This window comes from Mustelus asterias, chromosome 20, assembly GCF_964213995.1.
Source record: "Mustelus asterias chromosome 20, sMusAst1.hap1.1, whole genome shotgun sequence".
Classification (NCBI taxonomy): Eukaryota; Metazoa; Chordata; class Chondrichthyes; order Carcharhiniformes; family Triakidae; genus Mustelus; species Mustelus asterias.
In genome coordinates this window covers 82,151,627-82,172,236 of record NC_135820.1, presented here as the reverse complement: position 1 = coordinate 82,172,236, position 20,610 = coordinate 82,151,627, and positions in this window count along the sequence as shown.

The following is a 20,610-nucleotide window of genomic DNA, read 5'->3' as shown; positions in this document are numbered from 1 at the left end:
TTGCTACCAAATAAACCTGTTGGACTTTAAGCTGGTGTTGTGAGACTTCTTACTGTGCTTACCCCAGTCCAACGCCGGCATCTCCACATCATGACCTCACCTGTGTCCAGTGACAAGACAAAGATTTGCGTCAGAGGCCCAGCGATTTCATCTTTCGTCTCCCTGAGCAGCCTGGGATAGATTCCATCAGGCCCTGGGGATTTGTCAGTCTTTATATTCCCTAAAAAACCTAACACTTCCTCCCTTGTCATGGAGATTTTCTCCAACGGTTCAACACTCCCCTCCGAGGCACTCCCAGTCAACACATCCCTCTCCTTTGTGAATACCAACGCAAAGTATTCATTTAGGATCTCCCCTACTTCTTTGGGCTCCAAGCATAATTCCCCACTTTTGTCCCTGAGAGGTCCGATTTTTTCCCTGACAACCCTTTTGTTCCTAACGTATGAATAAAATGCCTTGGGATTCTCCTTAATCCTGTCTGCCAAGGACATTTCATGACCCCTTTTTGCTCTTCTAATTCCTCGTTTGAGTTCTTTCCTACTTTCTTTGTATTCCTCCAGAGCTCCCTCCGTATTTAGCTGCCTGGACCTAACGTATGCCACTCTTTTCTTTTTGACCAATCCCTCAATTTCCCTGGTTATCCACGGTTCTCGAATCCTACCCTTCCTATCCTTCTTTTTTACAGGCACATGCCTATCCTGCAGCCCTAACAACTGTTCCTTAAAAGACTCCCACATGCCAGATGTGGATTTACCCGCAAACCGCCTCTCCCAATCAACAGCTGCCAATTTCTGCCTAGTCCCATTAAAGTTAGCCTTCCCCCAATCCAACACCTTACCCTTGGGACACCACTCATCCTTTTCCATCACTATCCTAAAGCTAACAGAATTGTGGTCACTATTTGCCACATGTTCCCCTACCGAAACTTTGAAGACCTGACCGGGCTCATTCCCCAGTACCAGGTCCAGTATAGCCCCCTCTCTAGTCGGGCTATCTACATCTTGTTCCAAAGAACCTTCCTGTACACATTTCACAAATGCCTCCCCATTCAGAGTCCCAGCTCTCAGCGATTTCCAGTCTATACCAGGGAAATTGAAGTCTCCCACTACAACAACCCTATTTTTCCTGCACCTATCCATTATCTCCTGACATATCCGTTCTTCCACTTCCCTTGGGCTGTTGGGGGGCCTGTAGTATACCCCCAGCATAGTGACTGCGCCCTTCCTGTTTCTGAGCTCCACCCACAGTGACTCGTTACACGACCCCTCTGAATTGTCCTCCCTCTGCACCGCTGTAATATGCTGTAATATGGAGCACGCTGAGGGGATGTGGGGGTCAGAGGGTGAGATGGAGGCAGTGCAAAGGTCAAGAGATGAGTGTGGTTAGAGGAGAATTGGAGGGGCAGAGTTGAGGGAAGGTGAACAGGAGAGTTTGAGGGGGAGAGTCATATTAGTCAGGCCCAGAGTGAGGGAGAGTTTAGAAAAGCGGGTTAATGTGGGAAGACTGTATGCGGTGAACAGGTGCCGTGGATGGATAGCGATAAAAACTCTGTATTGGCAAAATCTCCCAACAATTTAATTGCTGCAATTAATAATCTTCCTCATTTGGGAATTCAGGCAGAGGATGCGAGAGATATAGCAGTCAATGTGGTGAATTAAAATGATGTCCTGCAATATTACAAAGAGATTATTTGTCAAAGAAAAGCATCCACCTGCTTGTTTGGCCTTTACTTTAAAAAGAGGCAAATCCCAATCATTGCCCTAACTGACAGGTGGATTGGTGGGTCACTGTCCCTTTAACTGTTGGAATGAGGCAGGACAGTGCTGGAGTTAGCGAGTAAATCGTGGTTATCATATCAGCTGCTGGTTAAAGTGTTGGAAGATTTGCAAGAGTCCCTGCTCACAGACAAGATAAAGACTGTGCCTGTTACTAATCCTGGAATGTTTTCCATTCAGTAAGCTGGGAATGTGGAAAATTAAAGGATGAGCCACTTTGTCCTGGAGTCCAAACCTACTCTCAGTTCAGACATGATCCCTCTGCTCCCCTCGTTATTCTCAGCAATCTGGACAGCCAGTGACTCCACTGAACTCCTTGATTGCGTGGGGCTGAAATGGGATTTGGGATTTGCGCTCCAGAATGAATTCTCCTGAAATTGATGTTCCACAATTCAGTTAGATCACAGCTACCTGGAGACCCGGGTTCGATTCCCGGCTTGGGTCACTGTCTGTGTGGAGTTTGCATGTTCTCCCCATGTCTGCGTGGGTTTCCTCCGGGTGCTCCGGTTTCCTCCCGGGTTAGGTGGATTGGCCATGCTAAATTGCCCTAGCGTCATGGGGACTAGCTAGGGTAAATGCATGGGGTTATGGGGATAGGGCCTGGGTGGGTTTGTGGTTGGTGCAGACTCGATGGGCCGAATGCACTGCGGAGCATACAGGAGGCAGAGAGTGTGATAGACACTCGTTACAGGGAGGTTGTCACACCACAGGTTCAGACAGGTAGATGGGTGACTGCCAGGAGAGGCAGGCAGGTAGTGCAGGAGTCTCCTGTGGCTATTCCCTTTTCAAACAGGTATATTGTTTTGGATACTGTTGAGGGGGAGAGCCATGATGTGGAGATGCCGGCGTTGAACTGGGGTGAACACAGTAAGAAGTCTAACAACACCAGGTTAAAGTCCAACAGGTTTATTTGGTAGCAAAAGCCACACAAGCTTTCGGAGCGCTGCCCCTTCGTCAGGTGGAGTGGGAGATGTGCTCACAAACAGGCCATACAGAGACACAAACTCAATTTACAGAATAATGATTGGAATGCGAATCAATCAGGTTAACCTGTGCTTAACCCTCTCTCCACTCACATTGTCTGTATCTTTAAGACTTGATTAGCTGTATTAGCATTGATTAGCTTGATTAGCATTCCAATCATTATTCTGTAAATTGAGTTTGTGTCTCTGTGCCCTGAGGGGGAGAGCCTGTCAGGGGGAGATACCAGCAGCAGCCAGGTCTGTGGCACCACAGCTGGTTCTGCTGTGGGACAGGGTTGGGCAAAGAGCAAGCGAGCAGTAGTAATAGGGGACTCGCTAGTTAGAGGCACAGACAGGCGTTTCTGTGGCCGCGATCGAGACTCCAGGATGGTGTGTTGCCTCCCTGGTGCCAGGGTCAAGGACGTCTCTGAGCGATTGCAGGACTTTCTTAAGGGGGGAGGGTGAGCTGCCAGAGGTCGTTGTACACATTGATACCAACAACATAGGTAGGAAAAGGGATGAGGCCCTGAAATGTGAATATAGAGAGTTAGGCAGAAGGCCAAGGTGCAGGACCTCGAAGGTAGTAATTTCTGGACTAGTAACGCTGCCACATGCTAGTGAGAGTAGGAATAGGAGGATTAGGCAGATGAATGCCTGGCTTGAGAGCTGGTGCAGGGGCAGGGATTTAGATTTTTGGATCATTGGGATCTTTTCTGGGGAAGGGCTGATCTGTTCAAGAGGGATGGGTTACATCTGAACTGGAGGGGGACTAACATCCTGGCGGGGAGATTTGCTGGAGCCACTCGGGAGGGTTTAAACTAGTTTGGCAGGGGGGTGGGATCCAAAGCAGTAGGGAGATTGGGCGGCACGGTAGCACAGTGAGCGGCACGGTAGCACAGTGGTTAGCACTGCTGCTTCACAGCTCCAGGGACCTGGGTTCGATTCCCGGCTTGGGTCACTGTCTGTGTGAAGTTTGCATATTCTCCTCGTGTCTGCGTGGGTTTCCTCCGGGTGCTCCGGTTTCCTCCCACAGTCCAAAGATGTGCGGGTTAGGTTGATTGGCCGTGCTAAAATTGCCCTAAGTGTCCTGAGATGCGTAGGTTAGAGGGATTAGTGGGTAAAATATGTAGGGATATGGGGATAGGGCCTGGGTGGGATTGTGGTCGGTGCAGACTCGATGGGCCGAATGGCCTCTTTCTGTGTGCTGTAGGGTTTTTATGAGACAGAAGAGAAGTTTGAGGACAGCACGGAAGTTAAAGAGAGCACATTAATTAGTAAAGGCAGTGTCAGTAATCCTAGTACCAGACAGGTCAGACAGAAGCAAGACAGAGAGAACGAACAAAGAACAGTACAGCACAGGAAACAGGCCCTTCGGCCCTCCAAGCCTGTGCCTCTCCTTGGTCCAACTAGACCATTCATTTGTATCCCTCCATTCCCAGACTGCTCATGTGACTATCCAGGTAAGTCTTAAACGATGCCAGCGTGTCTGCCTCCACCACCCTACTTGGCAGCGCATTCCAGGCCCCCACCATTCTCTGTGTCCCTCTGATATCTGAGTTATACCTCACCCCTCTCACCTTGAGCCCGTGACCCCCTGTGATCGTCACCTCCGACCTGGGAAAAAGCTTCCCACTGTTCACCCTATCTATACCCTTCATAAATTTGTACACCTCTATTAGGTCTCCCCGCATCCTCATCCAGGGAGTACAAGCTCAGTTTACCCAATCTCTCCTCATAGCTAAGACCCTCCATACCAGGCAACATGTTTGGGGGAAGTTTTTCACACAGAGGGTGGTGGGCGAGTGGAATCGGCTGCTGTCAGTGGTGGTGGAGGCAAACTCAATACGGTCTTTTAAGAGACTCCTCAATGAGTACATGGGACTTAATAGGATGGAGGGTTATAGGTAGGTCTAGGGATATGTTCGGCACAACTTGTGGGGCCGAGGGGCCTGTTTTGTGCTGTAGTTTTCTATGTTTCCATGTTTCTATACCATATGCCTTCTTCACCACCTTCTCCACCTGTGCTGCCACCTTCAAGGATTTGTGGACTTGCACACCTAGGTCCCTCTGTGTTTCTATACTCTTGATGGCTCTGCCATTTATTGTATAACTCCCCCCGACATTAGTTCTTCCAAAATGCATCACTTCGCATTTATCCAGATTAAATTCCATCTGCCATTTCTCCGCCCAATTTTCCAGCCTATCTATATCCTGCTGTATTGTCCGACAATGTTCATCGCTATCCGCAAGTCCAGCTATCTTCGTGTCATCCGCAAACTTGCTGATAACACCAGTTACACCTTCTTCCAAATCATTTATATATATATCACAAATAGCAGAGGTCCCAGTAGAGAGCCCTGCGGAACACCACTGGTCACAGACCTCCAGCCGGAAAAAGACCCTTCGACCACTACCCTCTGTCTCCTATGGCCAAGCCAGTTCTCCACCCATCTAGCCACCTCTCCTTGTACCCCATGAGCCTTAACCTTCTTAACCAACCTGCCATGAGGGACTTTGTCACATGCCTAACTGAAATCCATATAGACGACATCCACGGCCCTTCCTGAATCCTGTTCCTATTTCTTATGTTCTTCCTTCGTCAACCGTTTTTGTCACTTCCTCAAAAAGCTCCACCAAATTTGTAAGGCACGACCTCCCTCTTACAAAACCATGCTGTCTGTCACTAATGAGATTGTTCCGTTCTAAATGCACAACATCCTGTCTCTAAGAATCCTCTCCAACAACTTCCCTACCACGGACGTCAAGCTCACTGGCCTATAATTAACCGGGTTATCCCTGCTACCCTTCTTAAATAACGGTACCACATTCGCTATCCTCCAATCCTCAGGGACCTCACCTGTGTCCAACGAAGAGACAAAGATTTCCGTCACAGGCCCAGCAATTACATCTCTTGTCTCCCTGAGCAGTCTAGGATAGATGCCATCAGGCCCTCGGGATTTGTCAGTTTTAATGTTACCTAAAAAACCTAACACTTCCTCCCTTGTAATGGAGATTCTCTCTAACGGGTCAACACCTCCCTCCGAGACACTCCCAGTCAACAAGTCCCTCTCCTTTGTGAATACCGATGCAAAGTATTCATTTAGGATCTCCCCTATTCCCTTGGATTCTAAGCATAATTCCCCTCCTTTGTCCCTGAGAGGTCCAACTTTTTCCCTGACAACTCTTTTGTTCCTAACAAATAAGTAAAATGCCTTGGGGTTCTCCTTAATCCTGTCTGCCAAGAACATTCCGTGACCTCTTTTTGCCTTTCTAACTCCCCGTTTCCTACTCTCTCTGTATTCCTCCAGAGCTCCATCTGTTTTCAGTTGCCTGGACCTAACGTACGCCTAACGTAAGCAAGGGAAGTCCAGATTAAACTGCATTTATTTCAATGCAAGAGGCCTGACGGGCAAGACAGATGAACTCAGGGCATTGATGGGTACGTGGGACTGGGATATTATAGAAATTACTGAAACATGGCTAAGGGAGGGACAGGACTGGCAGCTCAATGTTCCAGGGTACAGATGCTATAGGAAAGATAGAACAGGAGGTAAGAGAGGAGGGGGAGTTGCACTTTTGATTAGGGAAAGCATCATGGCCGTACTGAGAGGGGATATATCCGAGGGTTCGGCCACTGAGTCTATATGGGTGGGACTGAGAACTAAGAAGGGGGAAATCACTTTGATGGGGTTGTACTACAGGCCCCCAAATAGTGAGCGAGAAATTGAGGAGCAAATACGTAAGAAGATTACAGATAGCTCCAAGAAAAATAGGGTGGTAATAGTCGGAGATTTTAACTTTCCCAACATTGACTGGGACAGCCATAGTATTAGAGGGTTGGATGGAGAGAAATTTGTTGAGTGTATTCGGGAGGAATTTCTCATTCAGTATGTGGATGGCCCGACTAGAGAGGGGGCAAAACTTGACCTCCTCTTGGGAAATAAGGAAGGGCAGGTGACAGAAGTGTTAGTGAGGGATCACTTTGGGACCAGTGACCATAATTCTATTAGTTTTAAGATAGCCATGGAGAATGATAGGTCTGTCCCAAAAGTTAAAATTCTAAATTGGGACAAGGCCAATTTTGATGGTATCAGGCAGGAACTTTCAAAAGTTAATTGGGGGAGTCTGTGGGAAGGCAAAGGGACACCTGGTAAGTGGCATGCTTTCAAAAGTGTGTTAACCAGGGTTCAGGGTAAACACATTCCTCTTAGAGTGGAGAGCAAGACTGGCAGAAGTCGGGAACCCTGATGACTCAGGATATTGAGGCCCTGATCAAGAAGAAGAAAGAGGAACATGACATGCATAGGCTGCTGGGATCAAGTGAATCCCTTGAAGAGTATAGGGGGTGTAGGAATAGAGTTAAGAGAGAAATCAGGAGGGCAAAAAGGGGACACGAGATTGTTTTGGCAGATAAGGCAAAGGAGAATCCAAAGAGCTTCTACAAATACATAAAGGGCAAAAGAGTAACAAGGGAGAGAGTAGGGCCTCTTAAGGATCAACAAGGTCATCTATGTGCGGATCCACAAGAGATGGGTGAGATCCTAAATGAATATTTCTCATCAGTATTTACTGTTGAGAAAAGCATGGATGTTAGGGAACTTGGGGAAATAAACAGTGATGTCTCGAGGAGTGTACATATTACAGAGAAGGAGGTGCTGGAAGTCTTAAAGCGCATCAAGGTAGATAAATCTGTGGGACCTGATGAGGTGAATCCCAGGACATTGTGGGTGGCGAGGGAGGAAATTGCAGGTCCCCTAGCCGAGATATTTGAATCATCGATAGTCACGGGTGAGGTGCCTGAAAACGGGAGAATGGCAAATGTTGTGCCTTTGTTTAAGAAGGGCTGCAGGGAAAAGCCTGGGAATGAGAGGCCAGTGAGCCTCACATCTGTGTGAGTAAATTGTTGGAAGGTATTTTGAGCGACAGGATCTACAGGCATTTAGAGATGCAAGGACTGATTAGGGACCGTCAGCATGGCTTTGTGAGTGGAAAATCATGTCTCACAAATCTAATAGAGTTTTTTGACGGGGTATCCAAGAAGGTAGATGAGGGCAGTGCAGTTGATGTTGTCTACATGGACTTTAGCAAGGCCTTTGACAAGGTACCGCATGGTAGGTTGTTGCATAAAGTTAAATCTCACAGGAACCAGGGTGAGGTATCTAAATGGATACAAAATTGGCTCCTTGACAGAAGCCAGAGGGCGGTTGTAGAGAGTTATTTTTCAACTGGAGGCCTGTGACCAGCAGTGTGCCTCAGGGATCAGTGCTGGGCCCACTGTTATTTGTCATTTATATTAATGATTTGGATGAGAATATACGGGGCATTCTTAGTAAGTTTGCAGATGACACCAAGATTGGTGGCATGGTGGACAGTGAAGAAAGTTATCTCCAATTGCAACAGCCTCTTGATCAATTGGGCCAGTGGGCTGACGATTGGCAGATGGAGTTTAATTTAGACAAATGCGGGGTGATGCATTTTGGTAGATTGAACCAGGGCAGGACTTACTCAGTTAATGGTAGGGCGTTGGGGAGAGTTACAGAACAAAGAGATCTAGGGGTACATGTTCATACTATATATAAATAGTTTGGAGGAAGATGTAGCTGGTGTGATCAGTAAGTTTGCGGACGACACAAAGATTGCTGGAGTTGCGGATAGTGATGAACATTGTCAGAGAATACAGCAGGATATAGATAGGCTGGAACATTGGGTGGAGAAATGGCAGATGGAATTTAATCCAGATAAATGCGAAGTGATGCATTTCGGTAGATCTAATGTAAGGGGGAGCTATACAATAAATGGCAGAACCATCAGGAGTATAGACACACAGAGGGACCTGGGTGTACAAGTCTACAGATCCTTAAAGGTGGCAGCACAGGTGGAGAGGGTGGTGAAGAAGGCATATGGCATGCTTGCCTTTATTGGACGGGGCATAGAATATAAAAGTTGGCATATGATGTTGCAGATGTATAGAATGATGGTTAGGCCACATTTGGAATACTGCGTCCAGTTCTGGTCGCCACACTACCAGAAGGACGTGGAGGCTTTGGAGAGAGTACAGAAAAGGTTTACCAGGATGTTGCCTGGTATGGAGGGTCTTAGCTATGAGGAGAGATTGGGTAAACTGGGGTTGTTCTCCCTGGAAAGACGGAGGATGAGGGGCGACCTAATAGAGGTGTATAAAATTATGAAGGGCATAGATAGGGTGAACAGTGGGAAGCTTTTTCCCAGGTCGGAGGTGACGAACACAAGGGGTCACGGGTTCAAGGTGAAGGGGGGGAGGTTCAACACAGATGTCAGGAGGACTTATTTTACACAGAGGGTGGTAGGGGCCTGGAATGCACTGCCAGGCAAGGTGATTGAGGCGGACACGCTGGGATCGTTTAAGACTTATCTAGATAGCCACATGAACAGACTGGGAATAGAGGGATACAAACGAATGGTCTAGTTGGGCACATGAACGGCACAGTCTTGGAGGGCCGAAGGGCCTGTTCCTGTGCTGTATTGTTCTTTGTGTTTTGTTCTTTATATTTGCCACTCTCCAATCTTCAGGCACCTCACCCATGACAATCGATGATTCAAATATCTCTGCTAGGAGACCTGCAATTTCCTCCCTAGCCTCCCACAATATTCTGGGATACACTTCATCAGGTCCCGGGGATTTATCTACCTTGATGCGCTTTAAGACTTCCAGCACCTCCTTCTCTGCAATATGTACACTCCTCAAGACATCACTATTTATTTCCCTAACATCCATGCTTTTCTCAATAGTAAATACTGATGAGAAATATTCATTTAGGATCTCACCCATCTTTTGTGGATCCGCACATAGATGACCTTGTTGATCCTTAAGAGGCCCGACTCTCTCCCTTGTTACTCTTTTGCCCTTTATGTATTTGTAGAAGCTCTTTGGATTCTCCTTTCCCTTATCTGCCAAAACATCTCATGTCCCCTTTTTGCGCTCCTGATTTCTCTCTTACACCCCCTATACTCTTCAAGGGATCCACTTGATCCCAGCTGCCTATGCACGTCATGTGCCTCTTCCTTCTTCTTGATCAGGGCCTCGATATCCCGAGTCATCCAGGGTTCTGCCAGCCTTGCCCTTCACTCTGAGAGGAATGTGTTTACCCTGATCCCTGGTTAACACACTTTTGAAAGCCTCCCACTTACCAGATGTCCCTTTGCCTTCCCACAGACTCCCCCAATTAACTGTTGAAAGTTTCTGCCTGATACCATCAAAATTGGCCTTGCCCCAATTTAGAATTTTAACTTTCGGGCCAGACCCATCATTCTCCATAGCTATCTTAAAACTAATAGAATTATGGTCACTGGTCCCAAAGTGATCCCTCACTAACACTGTCACCTGCCCTTCCTTATTTCCCAAGAGGAGGTCAAGTTTTGCCCCCTCTCTAGTCAGGCCATCCACATACTGAATGAGAAATTCCTCCTGAATACACTCAACAAATTTCTCTCCATCTAATACTGTAATACTGTATTCCTCTAATTCCTCTAATACTGTGGCTTCAGCTACTAATCTGGAAATCCCAGTGTTTTGGTGTTTTCTTCCAGTCTCTCGGAAGAGTATATCCTGTTTCTGTGCTTCGTGAAACTTTGGTGGTCTTTTCACCAAATATTCCCAGATTGGAAGTTTGATCCGGTTCTCCTGCAGCATCTGTCGGATAGTCATTCCATGTGTTTAGCTCTCGGCTCATTTTCCTTATCCACTTCCTCTCTCTCGGTCCTTCCCTGTGTTTCTCTCTCTCTCGAGCTGTTTCTCTGCCTCTCCCTTTTGTCTGCTTTTCTCTCCTTATTGTGTATCTTTTATCTCTCTCTCTCTCACCCTCTTTCTTTCCCCTTCCTCTCTTCATCTCCACTCTTTCTCCCTCTTGCCTACTTCCTCACTTTGTCTGTGTCTTTTTCTCTCTCTGCTATCCTTTTGTACATTTCTCAATTGCTTTTTAGTTCTTTTGCTCCTGCGTTTGTGCTGTGTCTGTCTCTGTGTTTATAGAGCAATTTTAAAGTAATAAAACACCCCAGGGTTTTTCGCAGGAGCTTTAGAAAGCAAATTAGACATCGGACAACACCAGGAGATATTAGATCAGATGACCAAAGGCTTGGTCAAAGAGTTAGATTTTTTTAGGAGTGTCTCAAAGGAGGAGAGTAAAGGGGTGGGTTTAGGAAGGGAATTCCCGAGCTTTGGGCCTAGGCAGCTGAAGCCGTCTCCACCAATGTTGGAACATTCAAAATCGGGAATGCTCAAGAGACAGGAATTAGATAATGCAGAGATCTCAGAGGGTTTCAGCGCAGGAGGAGGTTACAGAGATGGTGAGGGGCAAAACCATGGAGGGATTTGAGGGTCTGGCCTACATGTGACTCCAGAGCCACAGCAATGTTGTTGACTCTCAGTTGCCCTCAAGAACGAGGGATGGGCAATAAATGCTGGCCAGCCAGTGATGCCCATGTCCCACAAATGAATAAAAAAAAATGAATGATGGTTCTCACACTCTGCCTTAAAAACATTCAAAGACTCTGCAGAAAGAGTTTCCAGAGATTTGCATCCCTCTGGGAGAAAAGAATCTCCCTCATTTCTGTTTTAAATGGGTGACCTTTTATTTTTAAACAGTGACCCATAGTTCTAGATTCTCTGTCAAGAGGAAACCTCTTCTCCACATCCACCCTGTCAATGCCCCTCAGCATCTTATACATTTCAATCAAGTTGCCTCTTATTGTTCTAAACTCCGGTGGATACAAGTCCAGCCTGTCCAACATCCCATTCCGCCCATGACCATCTTTGAAATTATATTAAATGCAGTAATCTGTGATATATGTTCTGGTTTCCACATATCTGTAGTATTTTATTCACATCTTTAACTGGGAGATCTGTAAAAAGTATTTATCCAGAAAACCTGCTATCCCCTAAATCAGAGCAAAACCAGAAAGTGCTGAAGAAACTTGACAATCCTGGCAGCATCTTTGGTGAGAAAAACAGTGTCAACGTTTCCAGTCCAACTCTGACTTCTTTGGTGCCATTTCCAGCTATTTTCTGAGTTTCCTGTGTCTGCTGTTAACGTTAACACTAACTTGAAGCACAACTTATTCTCTCAGCGTATCTTTATCAAGCCTCTTTGCTTTTGATATTCACTCAGGTTTCTCTCCTGTATTATTGGACAAGTGATGAAATGTCTCAGTGTATCAAACATGACAGGATGGTGGGAATGAAGGTCACGAGGTGTTTGAAGAGAAGGAACATTGTTGAAGAGTTTGAGCAGTAGTTATGTTGGGAAGGGTTGTCCAATAACCGCCTGAAAGCTGTGTCCATTATCACATTGTTCAGAACTCTGGAATGTGTCATGTGACAGTCTGTCCTTTGCAGAAGTCAAACTGCCAAACAAAGTGACTGAGTGGAGAGATGAAACAGGCTGGCCTGCTCCTGGCTGCTGCTAATATATCATTCCATGGACAACACAAACAGCCAGTTATAACGAGATCAAGGACACGGCAAACAAACAATGGATTTGCCAAGATCCCTGAAGCTTCCTCACATTTACTGTGATTGGCTCAATACACCAGGTAAACTTGCAGCCAATCAGGAAAGAGTCTTGTCTTTGGAAATTGCTGATAAAAATGAATTTAATCCCGATCCAATCAGATTAATGCTGCTGTCTGAATAATTCCCTCTGCCCCTTTGTAAATCCCCACCCTCACTAACACAACAATGGACGATTGTAAATCCCCACCCTCACTAACACAACAATGGACGATTGTAAATCCCCACCCTCACTAACACAACAATGGACGAGTGAGAACGAGCATTGTTCGTTCGGGAGCTGGTCAGAGGAGGGGGATTGGCCAGAATTCTGGGGCCAGGACATGAGATCATTAATGGGAATAAAAACCAACATTGAACACCAGAATCCAGAAAACAGAGAGAAAGGAAATAAATGTCCAGAGTGAGTGTAATGGTTAGTGTGAGTGTAATGGTCAGTGTGAGATTGTAATGGTCAGTGTGAGATTGTAATGGTCAGTGTGAGATTGTAATGGTCAGTGTGTGATTGTAATAGTCAGTGTGAGATTGTAATGGTCAGTGTGTGATTGTAATAGTCAGTGTGATTGTAATGGCCAGTGTGAGTGTAATGGTCTTTCATAGAAATCATAGAAACCCTACAGTACAGAAAGAGGCCATTCGGCCCATCGAGTCTGCACCGACCACAATCCCACCCAGGCCCTACCCCCATATCCCTACATATTTTACCCGCTAATCCCTCTAATCTACGCATCCCAGGACACTAAGGGGCAATTTTAGCAAAGCCAATAACCTAACCCGCACATCTTTGGACTTTGTGAGTGTAATGGTCAGTGTGTGAGTGTAATGGTCAGTGTGTGAGTGTAATGGTCAGTGTGTGAGTGTAATGGTCGGTGTGATTGTAATGGCCGGTGTGACTACGATGGACAGTGGTTAGCACTGCTGCCTCACAGTACCAGGGACCCGGGTTCAATTCCCGGTTTGGGTCACTGTCTGTGTGGAATTTGCACATTCTCCTCGTGTCTGCGTGGGTTTCCTCCGGGTGCTCCGGTTTTCTCCCACAGTCCAAAGATGTGCGGGTTAGGTTGATTGGCCGTGCTAAATTGCCCCTTACTGTCAGGAGATTAGCAGGGTAAATATGTGGGGTTGCGGGAATAGGGTCTGGGTGGGATTGTGGTCAGTACAGACTTGATGGGCCTAATGGACTCCTTCTGCACTGTAGGGATTCCTGTCAATTCCTGCGCTTCAATAAATTGGCAAAACTATGAATGTAATGGTCAGTATGTGAGTGTTATAATCAGTGTGTGAGTGTAATGGTCAGTGTGAGTGTAATGGTCAGTATGTGAGTGTTATAATCAGTGTGTGAGTGTAATGGTCAGTGTGAGTGTAATGGAGGCTGAGACAGATCATCTCTGAAGATTGCTGCGAATACTTCAGCCTTATCTTTTGCACTGATGAACTGGGTCCTCCATCATTGAGGATGGGGATATTTGTGGAGCCGCCTCCTCCAGTGGGTTGTTTAATTGTCCACCACCATTCACGGTTGGATGTGGAAGGACTGCAGAGCTTAGATCTGATCCATTGGTTGTGGGATTGCTTAGCTCTATCACTTGCTGTTTTTGCCGTTTGGTTTGCAAGTATTCCTGTTTGTAGCTTCACCAGGTTGACATCTCATTTTTAGGTATGCCTGGTGCTGCTCCTGACATGCCCTCCTGCACTCTCCATTGAACCAGGGTTGATCCCCTGGCTTGGAGGGAATGGTAGAGTGGGGGATATGCCGGGCCATGAGGTTACAGATTGTACTGGAGAACAATTCCGCTGCTGTCCACAACACCTCATGGATGCCCAGTTTTGAGATGCTAGATCTGTTTGAAAGTTATCCCATTTAGCACGGTGACAGTGCCACACAACACGATGGAGGGGAGGTTTAACACAGATATCAGAAGGACATATTTTACACAGAGGGGGGTGGGGGCCTGGAATGCGCTGCCAGGCAAGGTGGTGGAGGCGGGCACACTGGGAACGTTTAAGACTTATCTAGACAGCCATATGAACGGAGTGGGAATGGAGGGATACAAAAGAATGGTCTAGTTTGGACCAGGGAGCGGCGCGGGCTTGGAGGGCCGAAGGGCCTGTTCCTGTGCTGTATTGTTCTTTGTTCTTTGTTTGTTGATGGAGGGTATCCTCAATGTGAAGGCTGGACTTTGCCTCCACAGAGACTGTGTGATGGTCACTCCTACTGATACTGTCATGGACAGATGTATCTGCGGCCGGCAGGTTGGTGAGGATGGGGTCCAGTATGTTTCTCCCTCTTGTTGGTTCCCTCACCACCTGCTGCAGTCCCAGCTTAGCAGCGATGTCCTTTAGGACCGGCCAGCTCGGTCTGTGGTGGCGCCACCGAGCCACTCTTGATGGACATTGAAGACCCTGTCCAGAGTACATTCTGCACCCACCACCCTCAGTGCTTCCTCCAAGTGGTGTCCAACATGGCGGAGTACGGATCCGTCAGCTGAGTGGGGGTGGTACCTGGTAATAGAAACATAGAAACATAGAAACCTACAGCATAAAACAGGCCCTTCGGCCCCACAAGTTGTGCCGAACATATCCCTACCTTTTAGGCCTACCTATAACCCTCCATCCTATTAAGCTCCATGTACTCATCCAGGAGTCTCTTAAAAGACCCTATTGAGTTCGCCTCCACCACCACTGACGGCAGCCGATTCCACTCGCCCACCACCCTCTGTGTGAAAAACTTCCCCTGAACATTTCCCCTGTACCTACCCCCCAGCACCTTAAACCTGTGTCCTCTCGTAGCAGCCATTTCCACCCTGGGAAAAAGCCTCTGAGAGTCCACCCGATCTATGCCTCTCAACATCTTATACACCTCTATTAGGTCTCCTCTCATCCTACATCTCTCCAAGGAGAAAAGACCGAGCTCCCTCAGCCTATCCTCATAAGGCATGCCACTCAATCCAGGCAACATCCTTGTAAATCTCCTCTGCACCCTTTCAATCTTTTCCACATCCTTCCCATAATCAGCAGGAGGTTCCTTGTCCGTGTTTGACCCGATACCATGAGACTTCATGAGGTGTGGAGTTGACCCCAGGACAAACCCTCCTGACTGTATACCACTGTGCCGTCATCACCTCTGCCGGGTCTGTCCTGCTGGTGGGACAGGACATATTCAGGGATGGTGATGGTGGTACCTGGGACATTATCTGTAAGGTATGATTCTGTGAGTATGATTATGTCACACTGTTGCCTGACTAGTCTGTGACACAGCTCTCCCAATCTTGGCACAAGCCCCAGACTTTAGTAAGGGGGACTTTGCTGGGTGAATGGACTGGGTTGCCATTGTTGTAGCCGGTGCCTTGGTCGATGCCAGATGGTCTGTCTGGTTTCATTTCCTTTGTGTTTTTTTTTGCTGTAGCTTTCTTTTCCAGGGGCTGTGTCATCAAACACCTGGCATTCCCTCTTTTCTCACACGGAGCTCCGAGCTGGAAGGAATATCCAACTCTGGTAGGAATCACAGCAACACTCAGTCCTCCCCGCAATGTGCAAATCAACTGAGTGGCTTGCTAGCAACGCCCGCATCCCATCAACAAATTAAAAAAACTATGCTACCATCCCCCTTTAAATGATGCACAGTCAGACAGTCGTAAGCCTCATGAGGAGTTCTGTATTAACTCCCTGAAGGTTATATTGGCTAGTTGATCCTTCTTTCAAGTTATTTCTGGCCAAACATTTTGCAGGCTCTTCCTGTCAATTCCTGCACTTCAATAAATTGGCAAAACCCAACTTCCCTTCCCTCTGAAAACGATGACCCTGTTCCCCGGGACACGCAATGCCACACACACCTCCTTCACTCCCTGACCTGGGCATGGCATTACGGAGATGTGTATTTCAGTGTAAATCAGTGACAGCCCCAGCTGCTTTTCCCTGTACACCAGCTCCTGCACATTGCGGGGAGGACTAAGTGTTGCTGTGATTCCTGCCAGAGTTGGATATTCCCTCCACCTCAGAGCTCCGTGTGTGAAAAGAGGGAATGCAGGGTCTGTGATGACACAGTCCCCAGAAAAGAAAGGTAGAAAAATGTCTTTGTGAATCTTTGACATCGCACTCATCCTCCTGAGGAGGCTGGATTGTCTGCTGTGTATTATTCTCTCTCACTCAGACTGTCAGCACTGAGATGTCGAGAAAACAATGAACAACTGCTCCCTATTTTTAGATTGAAAAGACAAATGTTAACCTGAGGCTCCAGGAATGTGAGTGAGAGACTCACAGTTTTCAACATTTCTGCATTGTGGACTTCCCGTGTCTCTATGACATGAAGGTCACTGTTAAAGATTTCAGAACTTGTTGACTGGGTCATAAGTTTAACAGAAGGAAAGTACTGCTGATGCTGGAAATCTGAACAAAAAAACAAATACTCAGCAGTGTGGTTGTATGGGCACAGTAAGAAGACTGGCACCAGGTTAAAGTCCAACAGGTTTATTTGGTATCACAAGCTTTCGGAGCGCTGCAGACTCACCTGGTGAAGGAGCAGCGCTCCTAAAGCTCGTGCTGCCAAATAAACCTGTTGGACTTTAATCTGGTGCCAGACTTCTTACTGTGCCCACCCCGGTCTAATACCGGCATCTCCAGATGATGTTTTATGGGGAAGCAGTGGTATTGTCCCTCGACCAGAGAACCAGGATAATGCTCCAGGGACCCGGGTTTGAATCCCACCACGGCAGGATGGTGAAATCTGAATTTTGATGACCATGAAACCATTGTTGATTGTCATAAAAACCCTTCTGGGTCACTAATATCCGTCAGGGAAGGAAATCTGCCGTCCTTACCCGGTCTGGCCTACATGTGACACCAGGGCCACAACAATGTGGTTGACTCTGAAATGGCCACCAAGTCACTCACCTGGAGGGCAGTTAGGGATGGACAATAAACACTAATCTTCCCAGGGTTCATATAAATGAATAAATAAAGGTCTGGTAATATCTGTGGAGAGAGAAATAGCTCTAACAATCAGAATCTGATCTGTTAGGCATGGAAGGATCTAGCAGTCAGGAAGGGCAGAGGAATTGGACCCTGTCGATTTGAGTAGATACTCGCTGGTTTGAGTAACTCTCGGCAGGGAAATCGCCAGCACCGAGAGAGAGCAGAGTGAGAGAGCGATCCAAACAATTTGCTGAAGTGTGATCAGGTAAAGAGGTGGAGCTGGGATTGGAACTGGAGCAGGAGTCAGTGTTGGGATGGCAAAGTGGGATGAGGAATGGAAGATAATCTGCTGGTGTCTGATTGCCGGGGTGGGGGTGGGGCTGGAGGTGGGGATGAGGCTGAGTGTGGGGGTGAGGTGGGGATGGGGCTGAGGGCAGGGGTGGGGCTGGGGGTGGGGGTGAGACTGAGGATGGGGGTGTGGCTGGGGGTGGGGGTGGAGGTGGGGGTGAGGGTGGGGGTAGGGGTAAAGCAGATAATCTGGATCTCTTGGGACGTGTGGAGGACTCTGAACCGCAGACACAGCCGACACCAGCTCCTGGATATGGGTGGGGTTTCATAGAGATTTACAGCATTCTTCTGCCGGGTAATGATCAGACTGATTATCCGATATCCAGTGCTGAACGAGCAGGAATTTCCACATTGGGAAGACCAGTGGACTGGTCATTGGGCTGAATTTTGCTGGGACCTGATTCCAATGTCAGATTCAATTTAAGGTTGGAAAATGTTGTATATTTAAAAGGGTTGTAGGTTGCTTTAAGAACTGCTTTGGGCCAGTGGACTGACGAATGGCAGATGGAGTTTAATTTAGATAAATGCGAAGTGATGCATTTTGGTAGATTGAACCAGGACAGGACTTACTCAGTTAATGGGGAGAGTTATAGAACAAAGAGATCTAGGGGTGCAGGTTCACTGCTCCTTGAAAGTGGAGTCACAGGTGGACAGAGTGGTGAAGAAGGCATTCGGCATGCTTGGTTTCATCGGTCAGAACATTAAATACAGGAGTTGGAATGTCTTGTTGAAGTTGTACAAGACATTGGTAAGGCCACACTTGGAATACTGTGTGCAATTCTGGTCACCCTATTATAGAAAGGATATTATTAAACTAGAAAGAGTGCAGAAAAGATTTACTGGAATGCTACCGGGACTTGATGGATTGAGTTATAAGGAGAGGCTGGATAGACTGGGACTTTTTTCTCTGGAGCGTAGGAGGCTGAGGGTTGACCTTATAGAGGTCTATAAAATAATGAGGGGCACAGATCAGCTAGATAGTCAATATCTTTTCCCAAAGGTAGGGGAGTCTAAAACTAGAGGGCATAGGTTTAAGGTGAGAGGGGAGAGATACAAAAGTGTCCAGAGGGACATTTTTTTCACACAGAGGGTGGTGAGTGTCTGGAACAGGCTGCCAGGGGTAGTAGTAGAGGCGGGTACAATTTTATCTTTTAAAAAGCATTTAGACAGTTACATGGGTACGATGGGTATAGAGGGATATGGGCCAAATTGGGAGGTAATTGGGATTAGCTTAGGGGTTTTTAAAAAAAAGGGCAGCATGGACAAGTTGGGCCGAAGGGCCTGTTTCCGTGCTGTAAACCTCTGACTCTGTGACTGATGTCATGACTTGATGGTGACGTCATTAGTGTGTTTGCAGAAGCTGCTGATTTACTTTCAGTTTGTATTCTGTGCAGTGCAGAGAGCAGCTCTTCAATAAATCTTTTACATGTTATTTTGAATCCACGTGTGCAAACCACTGCCTTTTCTTTTTGTGTGAAACCCACAACATGGTTAGGACATTACAGAAAGAAAATAAGCAGCGAGATGATGTTTGTTTCATCAAAACATCAGGAAAATATTCTGGGTGCAAGAAAAAACATTGTGGGTTTTCACATTTGAATATTAGACAGCTGGGGAGAAGCAACAGGATTAAAGATTGAAGTGTCAGTGCAGGAAGACCAAGTCAGAAAAAAACTCTCTGTCTGGTTTTAAAAGAGGGAGTTTTCTGATGAGAGACGGTGAGATTCCAGACTGTATCTCGCATGTTTAAAAATAAGGGTTGCTGTACAGCTGGGGTGATTTGAAAAACAAATACATCAGGACAATGGTCTCCAGGGTAAAACGTGGAGAACTGGGAAGACAGTAAAAGGAAAATACACTGGGTAGAATCATTAGAAATAGTGAGTTCATTCGATCCATGGGTCCTTTCAATGAAGAAAATTAATCATGGATTCCAATGCCGAGCGCTTTCAGTACTTTGTACAAGCGAATAAAATTGCGAATGAACTGCTTGTGCCAGCTTTTCTCAGTACAATAGGAAGTTAACCTGTAATTTGCTCCAGAACCTGGTTCATCCAGAAAAGCGAACAACACCGTACGATGATTCGATAAAGATCTTTGAAGAGCATTACTCTCCAAAGCCACTAATCATCATGGAACAATTCCAGTTTCACCGAAGGAATCAAGTGGAAGGTGAAAGCATTGCTTAAAAAGGCTGGCACAACATTGTGAGTTTGGTGAGTCATTAGAACATACTCTTTGTGATAATCTAGTTTGTGGTTTCCAAAGTGAGGCTATCCAAAGAAGATTGCGTGCTGAACGTGCTTTAACTTTAAAGACAGCAGTAGAAATCTGTGTCAATGGAACAGGCTCCTAAAGAGGCTTCACAATTTGGTGCAGGAATGAAGATCCAACTCTGGAGCAAGGATAGCAAATGCAAGAATTGGAGCAAAATAGGTTCCATTGCAAAAGCTTGTTGGGCTAGATTAGCTTCCCCTGAGAAGAATATTCAGAAGAAGAATCTGGGTACTGTGAAGAAGAGAATGTCCAGAAATATGACAATGAGCTTCAACTGTCTTATCCATACTGGGGTTGATCACACAGATCCTGGGAGATTTTGAAGATATGTGAACAACCTATTAGGATGAAGGTTGATACTGGGCTGCTGGATCTTTAATTCCTGAGACTACATGCCAACAAAAGCTGAAGCATCTTCCTTTAAAACCAGCTGGTGTGATTTTATGGACATACACGGAAGAGATGATGGCATTGAAAGGTTACATCATGATCAATGTAGAGTTGATTGGACACAGCAGAGTTGCCTCTCCGTGTGGCCCATGGTAATTTTCCAACTCTATTTGGGAGATTATAATTGGAGAAGATAAAGCTTAACTGGAGAGCTGTCAACAGATTGGTCGATGCCAAAACCAACCTACAGCACCTTCGGGATAAATACAAGAGTGTGTTTAAAGTTAACGTTTATTTTTTTCATGTCACAAGTAGGCTTACATTAACACTGCAATGAAGTTACTGTGAAAATCTCCACGTTGCCACACTCCGGCGCCTGTTCAGGTACACCGAGGAAGAATTT